The sequence below is a fragment of the Aotus nancymaae genome, unplaced genomic scaffold (assembly GCF_030222135.1).
Source record: "Aotus nancymaae isolate 86718 unplaced genomic scaffold, 86718_ANA_hifiasm-v0.15.2.pri h1tg000059l, whole genome shotgun sequence".
NCBI lineage: Eukaryota > Metazoa > Chordata > Mammalia > Primates > Aotidae > Aotus > Aotus nancymaae.
The window spans coordinates 38,089,317-38,101,583 of record NW_026988473.1 but is presented as its reverse complement, the minus strand read 5'-3'; the positions used below and the strand labels follow the sequence as shown (position 1 = coordinate 38,101,583).

The 12,267-nt window shown below is 35.4% G+C and overlaps 2 long non-coding RNA genes across 2 annotated transcripts in view; one reads left to right on the top strand and one right to left on the bottom strand.

Annotated features, from left to right (window-relative positions):
• The window catches only part of LOC110569193 (uncharacterized), a 52,675-nt gene that overhangs the window by 31,203 nt on the left and 9,205 nt on the right, over window positions 1-12,267 (bottom strand). The window contains exon 2 of the long non-coding RNA XR_002479328.2: window positions 10,660-10,794. This is a non-coding gene — a long non-coding RNA (uncharacterized LOC110569193). The remainder of the gene's footprint in view (window positions 1-10,659; window positions 10,795-12,267) is intronic.
• Window positions 3,453-12,267, top strand: part of LOC105720171 (uncharacterized) — a 35,669-nt gene continuing 26,854 nt past the window's right edge. The window contains exon 1 of the long non-coding RNA XR_001108086.2: window positions 3,453-3,617. This is a non-coding gene — a long non-coding RNA (uncharacterized LOC105720171). The remainder of the gene's footprint in view (window positions 3,618-12,267) is intronic.

Sequence of the window (12,267 nt, the reverse complement as noted above, 5' to 3'; positions counted from 1 at the left end):
CTCTGCTTTTAATAAGCGAACTAGAGGATTCTGATACAGGTGATAAATAATAATCTGTACATTATAAAAGATGTATCTATTTTTAAAGGAGAAGTTAGATTCCATGATGAAGTTTCTACCCAGCTCTATGTCCAGACCATGTTGATCTATTTCTTCCCAGAGTTCCTGTTTTTTTGTATAGTCTTTATTTCATAACTTAATGTTTTACTATACTTTGTCTCCCTCTTCTAATCTTTTCCCTCATCCCACCAATATTTAACAATAATTTTCCATGTGCCAAGCACCATTCTAGGCACTGAGGAGACATTATAGAGCCAAGCAGACAAGGCGCCCTGCCCTTGTGGAGCTGATGCTCTAGTGAAGGGAGATTTTTAAAACCCCAAATATATCAGTTATTTTATAAATATTTTCCTCCATACAACCAGATACAAACTCTTTTGAGAAATATTCTGTCCCGTTTAGTATTTTATGCAATGTCTACAACAATGTTCTGCAATAACAGGTACCCAAAAGTATATTTTAAAGCAATGATGAAACAGTAAAATAAGAATACACTTGGAGAAAAGCAGAAAACAATGTATATTTTCTGCTATAAATCAGGCTAATCTCAGTGGTCTAACTGGGGATTTCTTTGTGCTTTATGATGGAGAATTTTTGTAAGCCAAAGAACTGTTTTCTGCATCAACAGAATGTATCAAGAACAAGTGACACAAGCTTCTCAAGTTTTGCAGGTCACAGTGTTACAGCAGTAGCGAAAAACTTAAAAGACATCCAGAATAAAGATGATGAGGGTTCTTGACACAATATGGTATGAGACAGCAGCCAAAAATTTGTTTTTTTTAAAGGCCAGGTTATTCAATATTTGGGGGCTGTACATACACACTCTTTCACAGCTACTCAATTCTGCCATTGTAGTATAAAAGCGGTTTAGGAAATATGTAATTGAATGGACATGTTCTAATAAAACTTTATTTACAAAAACAGGTGAAAGGTTGGATGCAGCTCTCAGATCACAGTTTGCAGACTGCTGCTATAGAATAAATAGTTCAAAGAACTGAGGTGTTTAGCTGGATGTATTAGTCCTTTCTCACATCTCTATGAAGAAATACTTGAAACTGTAACTTATAAAGAAAAGAGGTTTAATTGGCTCATGGTTCTGCAGGCTCTGCAGGAGACACAGCAGCATCAGCCTCTGGGGAGGTCTCAGGGAACTTACAATCATGGCAGAAGGCAAGGAAGGAGCCAGGCACTTCACATGGCTGGAACAGAAGGAAGAGAGATGTGGAGAGGTGCCACACACTTTTAAACAACCAGATCTTAGGAGAACTCTATCATGAGAATAGCAGCAAAGGGGGAAATCAACCCCCATGATCCAATCACCTCCTACCAGGCCCCACCTCCAACACTAGGGATTAAAATTTGACATGAGATTTGGGCGGGGACACAAATCCAAACCATAGCTCTTGGAGAAAACAGAAAGAGAACACCATTACTATTTTTGAATATTTAAATTACTTCCCTGCAGAAGAAGGATTTGATCTATACTAGATAAACAGAGGATTTATGTCTAAAGTTTTAATAAAATTCTCCAGGTGGTTATGAGTTTAATGAATTCAGCATCACTGGAGGTGTTCAAGCAAATATTGGATGCCCACTTCTTGAGACTGTTCCAGAGAAGGCAAGGGAGTCTGGTGAACAATTTGATTAAATGTTCTTTAAGGTTCTTTTTAACCATGAGATATTCTCATGAACATGAAGTGTAGTGAACAGAGCAGGGCCTAACATATGCTGAGACTGACACAAAGACACAGGTAAATGAGACTCAGCAATTTCATATGTTAAAATTTATTTGTGGTAAATGAATGACTGAGTAAAAAGCAACCTCTACTAACTGTTAGGTACCCATATTAATAAGCAGGTTACAAATAGCCAGATTAAAAACAGTTAGCATCAGTTAAGTATCATTTCTATTTTCAGTGAGTTTGATTTGCAGACTTTTAAGATTATATCTGGGTTAAGTAATTTGGTCATTCAAAAACTAAGTGGATGTCTGTCAATCACATAGATTAAAAAGAGAAGGCAGACTACATCCTCCCTTCTAGAATACAAAAGATTTTAATTTTTTTTTATTTTTATGGACTTCTTATAAAATTCCTTTGTGTGCCTTATTATGTTTTGCATTTATAAAGTTGCAAATGCTAAAACAGCACCAATTCATCCTCACAAATGGATGTGCAGATCCATAAAATTAATAAACAATGATTTATTGGGAGCCTATTGCCCCATTGAAGAAACTGAGAATGAGACAGTGCCTGAAGGATGAGCATGACAAGGAGCTAAATGGTTTAAAATTTGTGGCTATCCTTAACATGCTACCCATGTGTGCCAATGAGGCAAATCTTCAGTCAGCTTGAGCCTGGTCTCCACCTCCCAGTGGAGGGTCAGAAGGGGTGAGTGATTCCAATCAATATCCAGTTGTTAGAGTAACAGCCATGTCGGTTCTGGATGGCTGACTGGGTGAAAACATGTTTGTTCTACTTAATGTGACAGTGTCTTGTCAAATTAACAGCCATGGTGGCAGGAACAAGCTTGCTTAATGGTTTAGAGTCAGTTCCACAGAGAGAATATATCATCAACATGCAACTGAGAGGATCTCCAAACCTCATTACCAGGGTTTATTTGTAGATAATAACTAAAGGTATGCCATGTACTTACAACAAGATTTGTTTGTTTTTTGGCAACTCAGTTTCATGGTCTTAATCAAATCTTGCCCTTTTAACTCCTAAAAACTCTGTATGATCATGCTTGGTCTGTATTTAAATACACTAAGTGAAGTTAAATATGTAAGCAGCTATGTTAAGATGTTTTAGCAAGATAGAATGATTATTTGAAATCACCAAGTATTAGATGTGCAGGGCAGTGGGGGAAAGAAAATACTCCAGTGATTGCTTTAACCCTCCACTTCATGGTGAATATTTAAATGCACTTTTCCTCCCTAGGTGAGCTGTTGTTCCAAAGCCAGAATCATAAACTGTCTGCCAGATTTCTCTCACAGTTAAATTGCATTTGACCCATATAGTGGTTTTTAAAAATTGAAATGCTTTCTATCACTTAAAAGAAAGAAAATTTCACATGCAGTTCTAGGTGTTTTCTTTCAATGAAAAAATCAGAGAAGTCAGCAGCATGGGCCAGCTTTATACAGGAAAGTAGTTGTCTGGAGCTGTGTGGTAGTCTATCTTCTCTAGATAGGCTGAGTGTTCTCCATGGTTTCAACTGTGCCTGCTTTATTCATGTATGTGACCTAACCAGCCCCTTGAAACATTGAAATTTTCCATCTGTGATGAAAAGATTAAATCTTGATTGTCTAATCATACTCACAGATGAAAAATGCAATATTACCATGTACAGATATTGTTAAGACACTGTTTGCTTCTTTCTTCCTCTAGTCTTCCAGTCTTCCACCAGTGCCTCCCTGTGGCCTAAAACAACCAGAAGGATATGAAAGAGAAGTCTGGAAGATGCCAGTCCTTCACCGAAGGATACAAGAATGGCAATGAGATCTGAGGAATCAGAGATTTAGGAAAAACAAATCCAGGAGCCAAAAGATGTACCTGCTAGTAAGTGCTATGATCTTGGAAAAGCCTTGAGCCAAACTGACCCTCAGAATTTTTCATCTGTAAAATGAAATACTGGGCTAGAAGATCCCTGAAACTTCTTGAAGTTCACGATTCTGTGGTGGTAGGGTTGGTACAGCTTTGATTTCATTGTCTGTTTATACCTAGCTAAGTTCTCTTGTGACATGTGAGTGTCCTTCTTAAGAAATTGAAAGGCAACCGAGTAGCTAATTGTTGTGAGATATGGAGATGTTTTAGGGAATGCAGAGAATACAGCCTGCCTGATATAAATCTGACAGCAACAACAAAAATCTCTCTGGGCAGTTTTATTTAATAATTAAAACAAAAGGTTTGGAGGAAATACACAAATTGCCACCTTAACAAGAGAGTGGCCTGTGGTGAAAATGCTTCAACAGTGCCATCCCTGGCCTCTGGACTGGCATAAAAGCTAAAGAATCCCAGCCTGATGTGATAGTGAGTCTGGCTGTTATATGTTCCTCAGGAATCCCAGGATGTCTTTCAAACAAACAAACCAAACAAACAACAATAATGATATATTCTCTTCATTACTTATCACAAATAATTTTCCCAGAATTGTTCATTCAAATTTTAGAAGAAATTCTAGAAACTGATTCAACCTAAGATTCAAACCTGCTAGCTCTTCATTTAAATCATGGAATCACTTGTTTGCTACTGAACCACATGTTGACATTGAAGTACAGATGTTTGATGATGGATTCATTCCTCTTTGTATTACAGCAACTACATGATAAATCAGAGGAAAAAATGGGAGCTGCTTTTATATCTTAATTTATTTGAAACAGATAAAAAATTATTTTATTTTCCTTGTTTAATGTCAAATAACTCAATATAACAGAAATCTAAACTTATATTTTCATGGGATTTTTAAAGTGTATTACATTTGTAAAGGTAAAGCAATACTTTAAATAAAAGTAAATACACAGTTTGAAATATATCAATTATGTAGCCAACTGAGATGTCAATAAGTTAGTAGTTTTTCTCTCTGAAGATAGAGAACATTCAGAAGCAGATCCAAAAAGTTTCATTTTAACCTCGATTGGAACCAGGAAGAGGAGCTGAAGTTTGCTTACAAGCAGATCATGATAGACTGGACACTGACATTCTTCCAAACGTTAAGTCATTTGCACTTTCTCTTTGATGGGTTTAAAACCTCAGAAATTAATTGTGGGAACTAGTCCTGATTCACCCAAGATGAACTAGCAGCTACAAGAACATTTTCTTTCAAAAGCTTAAAAATGAATCAGGTTTACTTATTAAGATGTTCAGCAAATAGCAAGATAAACATGGTAATATAATCAGCTTTGAATATATAAGTATATATTTATAATATATTTAAAATAGCATTCTTTAAGGCTGCTAATGAAAATTTAAAGCAAAATAAAATATGTTAGTTTGCCTGAGAAAGTGATTTTATTTAATAGGTTATTTTACTTCAGTAAAATCTTAGTTAAGCAGAATAATTGAAAAAAGAAATATCTGAGTAAACAAAGCTTTGATTTGGCTAGGAAATAAAGTATATTTTTCTTGTACTTGTACCTTTACTGTTGAGAATTTTAAGAAATAATCCTTCTTGTTCAAATTCAATTGGCCTTTAATGGGCACATAGCACATGCTAGGCATTACAGTAGGAGGCTGAAAAGAACACCTTAAATAAATAATCCCCTGGCTCTCAAGGAATTCTTAGACTCAGTGAATAGTGTATATTGAACACAAGTGAATTGTTCTAAAAATATATATATTTATTTCCAGAATCCTTTAGATTTATATTCAGTTTCAGAAAAACTCATTTTGAGTTTCAATTTCCATTCCCTTAGCCTGAAGATGGAAATGGAGAACAGGTGAAGGATTATTGGATTTAGAAGAACACTTGAGGATGAAATTAAATAATGTGTGTGAATGTTCTTGGCATAATATATGCTACTTTGCAAATGTCAACAACATTAATATTTATTCATTTATTTATTTATCAGTCATATGGCAGACATTATTATATTGACTATCTTATTGATAAGCGCTTGTGGGTGGGAAGGAAGTTGGATATCACAGACTTTTTCTTAATTAATCAACCAAACATGTATAGTTTATCTATCAATGTAAGAATAAACTACATAGGTTGAGTCATACAAACCATGTTGCTCTGGGAACACATAGGAAGGACATCAAAACCAAATGTTGGGTGCCAGAAACTGATTCCTTAACAAACCAATATCTAAAGAATATTGTGAATGAAGGTACGTTTTTAGACAGATGTTTGCAATTAAAGCAGTTGTTTCTATAAAACAAATGAAGGAATTATTGGTTTCTGAAACTCAGACATCAGTCAAATTTCTAAGATAGACCCAAAAAACCTGTAATTATTCATAAACTGAAATAGAATACTTCTTTTGTATAAAATATTATCATAAACTATTGGAATGTGCTTACCTAGTATGCATTCTATATAATTATTGAAAAATGGAATCTTAGCACCTGTCTGCCAGTGTTAAATGGCAACTAAGAAGCATTTAATTCATCAAAAATGTACTCAGTTTCTGTTAAATTGATAGAACTGTCAGATGATGAGGGAATTCAAAAGAGATTTCAAAGTTGTCTCTTCTCCAGGAATTTACAATCTACTGGGAAAGACATAGATACATACGCCCTTAACTAAACAATTAGGTTTAAAATAGAATAAGTACAAATGTTACACAGATGAGTGAAGTAGGGAGCAGTTAGTTTTACAATACGTTAAGGATTTGAATCAATAATAAAACAAACTATGAAGATAAGCAGTGAGAGTTTAATGCTCTAATTCTCCATTCAGCTGTGAATATTTAAAAATCACTTTAAAGCAGAATTGTTGTATGCCCAGAAGTCTGAATATTGACTGTCTCTTTTCTCTTTCCATTTGTCCTACAATAAATTCTTTATCATCAAAGCTTTTCCAACTATGTTCTTGGATTTTTATAACCCAGCAAAAGGATGTATATTATTTAGTGTTCTATCTGAATCATCTAATTTAGGATCTGCAAATTCTGGATGTTGATCTTAGCTGAGGGTCTAGAGAGCATTTAAGGTGTTCTTTGCATTGGATGTCATGAAAAATACATGACTTCAGAAAGAATAGCAAAAACTTCAATTTCTGCTAAACTTTTCAAAGAAAGGTTGTTGTGAATCTATTAAAACCTCAGTTAAAACTCTTGACTTTTGTGTATCTTTCAATTTGTTCTTATCCCATTCTCTTTGGCTCACACTTCATCAATCACACTGGGTTTCCTTCTGTCCCTCAAAAAGCTGATTGTTATTTCTTTACTCTTTGGCATCTTTATCCTGACTGTCTCCAACTCCTCCAGATCTTTGGCCAGTTGACTACTTCTCATCATTTAGGTTTCAGTCCAAATATCACCTTCTCAGAGAGGTCTTGCCTGACCGTCTAGCCTTTTGTGTCATTTGTTTTCAGAAACAGGTAAAAGAAAATGTGGTTCAAGTTTATGTTAACAGCAGGAAACATTAGATCCTACAGGAGGAGATCCTAAGGTCAGGTGAATTTCAGGTGATTGACTTAGTACCCTAACAAGGTCTTTCGTTTTTAAACTCCAGCTTCCAAATCATTATCTTCCTCCTAAAGCTGATTCCCCTTTCATGGTGGTAAAAATGATTTCAGGGAAAATCTGGGCCACAAGTCTGCTTGTTAATACAATAAAACTATTGATTTCTTAGGGCTCTTCCATAAAAAAACAATTTTTTTTTAAACTTTCTCAAATGCCCACAGTAAACTGGTTTTACATTTTATTCACTGAAACTGGGTCACATGATTATGCTTGAACCAATCATTGATAAAGTAGATGGAAATAATTTATAAATATGAGTCATCACCATTTGAACTAAAGTCCTTCTCCAAATCATGCATTGCTGTTATACATCATGATGAATAACATCATCAGATATGATGAAGCAAGTGTTGGAGATTCAGCCAAAATGTCTACATTTCCCTCAAATATAACCTTATTGTCTTTTTGAGTTTTCATACTCACCACAAGTTATATAAGTTATATATGTATGTGTGTTGTTATATATGTATTATTATCATCTGTCTTGCTATCATAATAAAAACATAAGAGGGTAAATTTATCTTATTAATGATGTATTTTTATTTAGAAAAATAAAATAGTTGTTGCTCAATAAAATTACCGAATCAGAAGATGAGCTTGAAACATCACATCATCACTTTCTTAGTCTCTAATAGTCTCCTGATTTCATGAGGATGAGAAACTTTGATGAGTTATTATTAACTGACTTTTCCTTCTTATTTCCTAGAGTCTCTTACATTCCTAGGAGGCCCCAGTTACTGGTTGAGGGTTCCTAAACAACAGTAATTTTATCAGTCTTGGAAACTTTTGAACTATACTTTGAAGGATAAATAAAATGATAAGCAAATCATTTTTAAATAACAGAAGCACCAGAGAAGATGTAAAGGAAATACAGATTGTAGGAAGACATGATGAGATTGCATGAGATGTGCTCTGAAATGAAACCAGTCTGGTGTGACTAAATCTGGGAGCTGTAGCGTGACTGGGGCAGTAAGACTTGGAGGGAGCAGTGAAGGTGACCTCCAGATAGTGTTTCTCAGTTATGTCTATGGTTCTGATTGGCTCTGATTATCTGGTCACTGGTTTATTGACCTCGGCACATTTATAATTCGTTTTATAGTGTTACCTTAAAAATCTCTTATTTCTTTATACTTGATATCTCAGGTTTAGTTTACCTTTTGACTAGTTTGTAAACTCACTGATAACACTGATTACTTTTACTGTGTGTTAAAATGAAACATAACTGATCTGGATATAAGCTAAGCTTTAAGAAAGGATCTTGAGTGACTTTTTTAGAACCACTTATCCTCATTGCACATGGAAAACACACAGTCATATTGGTAAGATAATACTGAATAAAAGAAAGAAAGAATGACTCAGAAACCCTATCTTTTTGTTTGTTTTTTTAAATCAGGCTTCCCCTTTACTCATGGGATCTTAGAAGAGGGTCACTGAATCCTTGCTAAGTTTGATTTCCTCATTGGTCAAGTGAGGATGATAAAGCTAGTAACAATTGTTGAGAGATATAAGTCCAATAAGGAAAGCACGTTGGGAAATGAAAATGCTACAGAAATGTATATAATGGTGTTGGACATTATTCTGAAATCAGAATAATAGAAGCAAAGAAGAGGAAGAGGTTAAGATTATAAGTTTGGCACCCAAATGCGAAAACCTAACTCTGACATTTTTTGCCTATCTTGAAGATTTCAAGATGCACATATCCTATTAACAAACAAGTTTCACATTTCACTGTAAGAAATGGAAATAATCAGCTGAGTAAATAGTTATAAAGCTCCAAACCCAAAGACTTCTACAATTTCAAGATTCTGCGTTAAGTAAATATTTCTGAGTTGGAATGGGCCTCTTCGTAAGCAGAGATTATGGAGATTTATAGCCTGTTTCAGATTCTTGTATTTCTCTTCTTATCTTCACTTGAGAAGGAATAAAGAAATTATCTTACCTTAATATAGGAAAGAAAGTCACTGCATTAGGGCCCAGAAAGTTTTCCACTAATTATTTATGTAACCTTGTATTTGCACACAGATCAGATTTTTCTTTATAAAATGAAGGAACCTGAGGTTCTTCTGTTCATGAAAATTTCATAAGCATCCAGAGGAAATAGTGAATTTGAATCCCAGGTAACTTTCCCTGATCACTCAGCTGAGTCCCTTATATTTATAGAATTTGGGGGAATATCTGTCGGCTTCCACACACATTTCTACAGAATTATTTTATTCTGGTTTTGGCAGGCTTACCTCAGGGAGTCATTTTGCTGGCTAATTTAGGTCATGTCCTGTTATCCAGCTGGGTGATAATAATAACAGCTACCACCTATATCACGCTACATGCTGGGTACTATTTTAAGAACTTTAATATATTAACTGATCCAATCTTCATAACAGTTTTATGATGCAGACGTTATTATGATGCTTATTTTATAGATGAGTAAACTGAAGCAAAGTATGGTTATGCAATTTGTCTAAGTTACACTACTATTAAGTGCCAGAGTAGCACTTCAAATCTAGACTGTTTTATAACCCCACATATGTGTGCTAAAGTAATAAACTACACTCAGTATTCAGGGTAGCAGGAAAGATGGCAAAAAGAGGTCTACAACTAGAAGGAACAGAGCCAGGCTTCTAGATCATTATGTCAGGTATACAAGGACAGGTAAGCTATTTAAACACATGTGGGAAAATGACCAAAAGTCTGAGTTCTATCCCATAGGCCAGTTTACTCTTGGAACTTTGTCTTTGGGATTGCCTGCCAAAAATGTGACTTTAAATATAAAACCAACAAAATGAAATCATTTCTTGGAGAACATTTCTGTGGTCACTGTGGCATGCCAAGTTAAGAATATCTGTCTTACATTTTCAAGCACATGTGTTGTAGTAATTTTATGGGGTAATGAGTTGGCTTCCATTAAAGATATTTTATTTTTACAGGGGCTGGGGCTGGAGAAACATTATGTGGCAGGCAGTGAAATATCTTGCTTTTTCAGATTGCTTTAACTAATCATCTCAGGTGGATTTTCTAGGAAGTCTGGTTTTTGACCATTTGACTGCTATGGATTTCACTGGGCTGTAACTGAAGGCTTTGGATATATTACCATGGAATATAGTGGTAAAGAATGGAGAAATTCGGGGTTTGGTGGAAATAATAAGAGTAAAGTGGAACAAATGTGGGACTTTCATTTCAAACTTAAAACTTGAATGGAATTTAAGTCAATTCCTTAGATTCAATAGAAAATAATTCAACATGTGACAAGAGCTATCAAATGGAGGCAGACATAATTTATCAAAGCTAGCATAGTCTCCCATTCCAGTTTATCACATGGAGGATGCTGCTAGTTATCTACCAATATCTATCCTCCCTTTCCTCCTTATTGGCAGAGCCCCAATTTTGCTACAAAAGTATTTTATTCCCCAGGTTACCTTACAAAAAGAGTTGGATCTGTGACACATTTTTGACCAAAGAGATCTATTTGGAAGTTGACTGGGATTTCCTGGAAAGCAGCTTCTTCCCAATCCTCCTAACTGGTGGCAGAAACATCAACAGCTGTCTTATAACTATGAGCAAGAAACATTAGTTATGATTAGTCACACAGAAAAATGGAAAGACCTAGATTCAAGATTCATTGTGAAACTGCTGTAGCTACATGTAACTACTCAGGCACAGAATTTGTGTTTTCTGAAATATGTGTGTATGTGGGTATATATATATATGTGTGTGTGTTTGTATATATAATATCTATCTATCTATCTATCTGTCTATCTATCTATCATCCATCTTCTAGTTTCTGTAAACAGTTGCCTAATTCTGAGCCTGTTAGAAATACTCTCACTGTGCTTTTTCCTCTTACCCACCCCCTTCTGGTGGCCTCAACTTAGGATTTGACAGGCTTCCACCTAGTTGTGCCTGTGCCAAGGGATGGGGGAGAACACATGTCATTCCTTCCATTGCAACTGCCATCCTTGATTACGGTGTATTTTCCTTGGTACTCTTAGAGGAAGAAAAGGAAAGTTACCTGAGATAAGATCACTTGCAACAATCTGTTTAATGTCAGCATAATAAATAAATAAATAAGATAAATAAATAAGATAAATAAATAAACAGTTATTGAAGCATATTTTCTTAAAACTGTTTTACAGAATTAGAAATCTGACACCCAAAATGGGTAAAATACCTCACCAGCAAGTGTCAGAACCAGGTTTCATATCCAGATTCTTTGATTCTAAGCATTCATATTTTCTGTGACTTTGCCCCAGGAAGAGACATTATCTTTAGTATACCAGACAGTGATCAAAGCTACCATTTGCTCTGGGGGTTGGGGGGATTATATCTATATCTACCAAGGCCATTTGCTATTCAAGGAGCCTTGAAAATATAATGGGGAACAATGGCAACCAGTGCCTTTGTTTGCAAACAGTATAAAATGAGACAAATCCATGGATAATAATGTCCCCAAAGCATTTACTTTTGAAATCTTTTTCTGATTCCTCCAGAGTCATCTCTCTCTCACATTCCTCACCTCAGTTACACCTTTGTTCCCCTTAATTTATAGGTACCTGGGGGTTTTCAACTTCTTGCTTCCTCTTATCATCAAAGAAGGGTTTTTAAAATTCATTTTAGGCAAAAAAAAAAAAAAAAATGTACAATGTATTCCAAAGAGTTTTAATATAATCTTTCCAAGCAACTAATATAGTTTGGATGTTTGTACCCTCCAAATCTTACATTGAAATGTGACCCCCAATGTTGGAGGTGGGGCCTGGTGGGAGGTATTTGGGTCCTGTCATGAGAGCAGATCCCTCATGAATGTTTTGGTGCTGTCCTCATGGTAATGAGTGAGCTCTCACTCTGAGTTCATGCAAGATCTGTTTAAGAGTCTGATACCTCACTTCTCTCCCTGTCTCTTTTGCTATGTTTCATGCTATGTGATACATGGTTCCCTTTCACCTTCTGCTATAATTGTAAGCTCTCTGAGGCCCTCTCCAGAAGCTGAGCAGATGCTGGTGCCATGCTTCCTGTGTATCCTGCCAAAC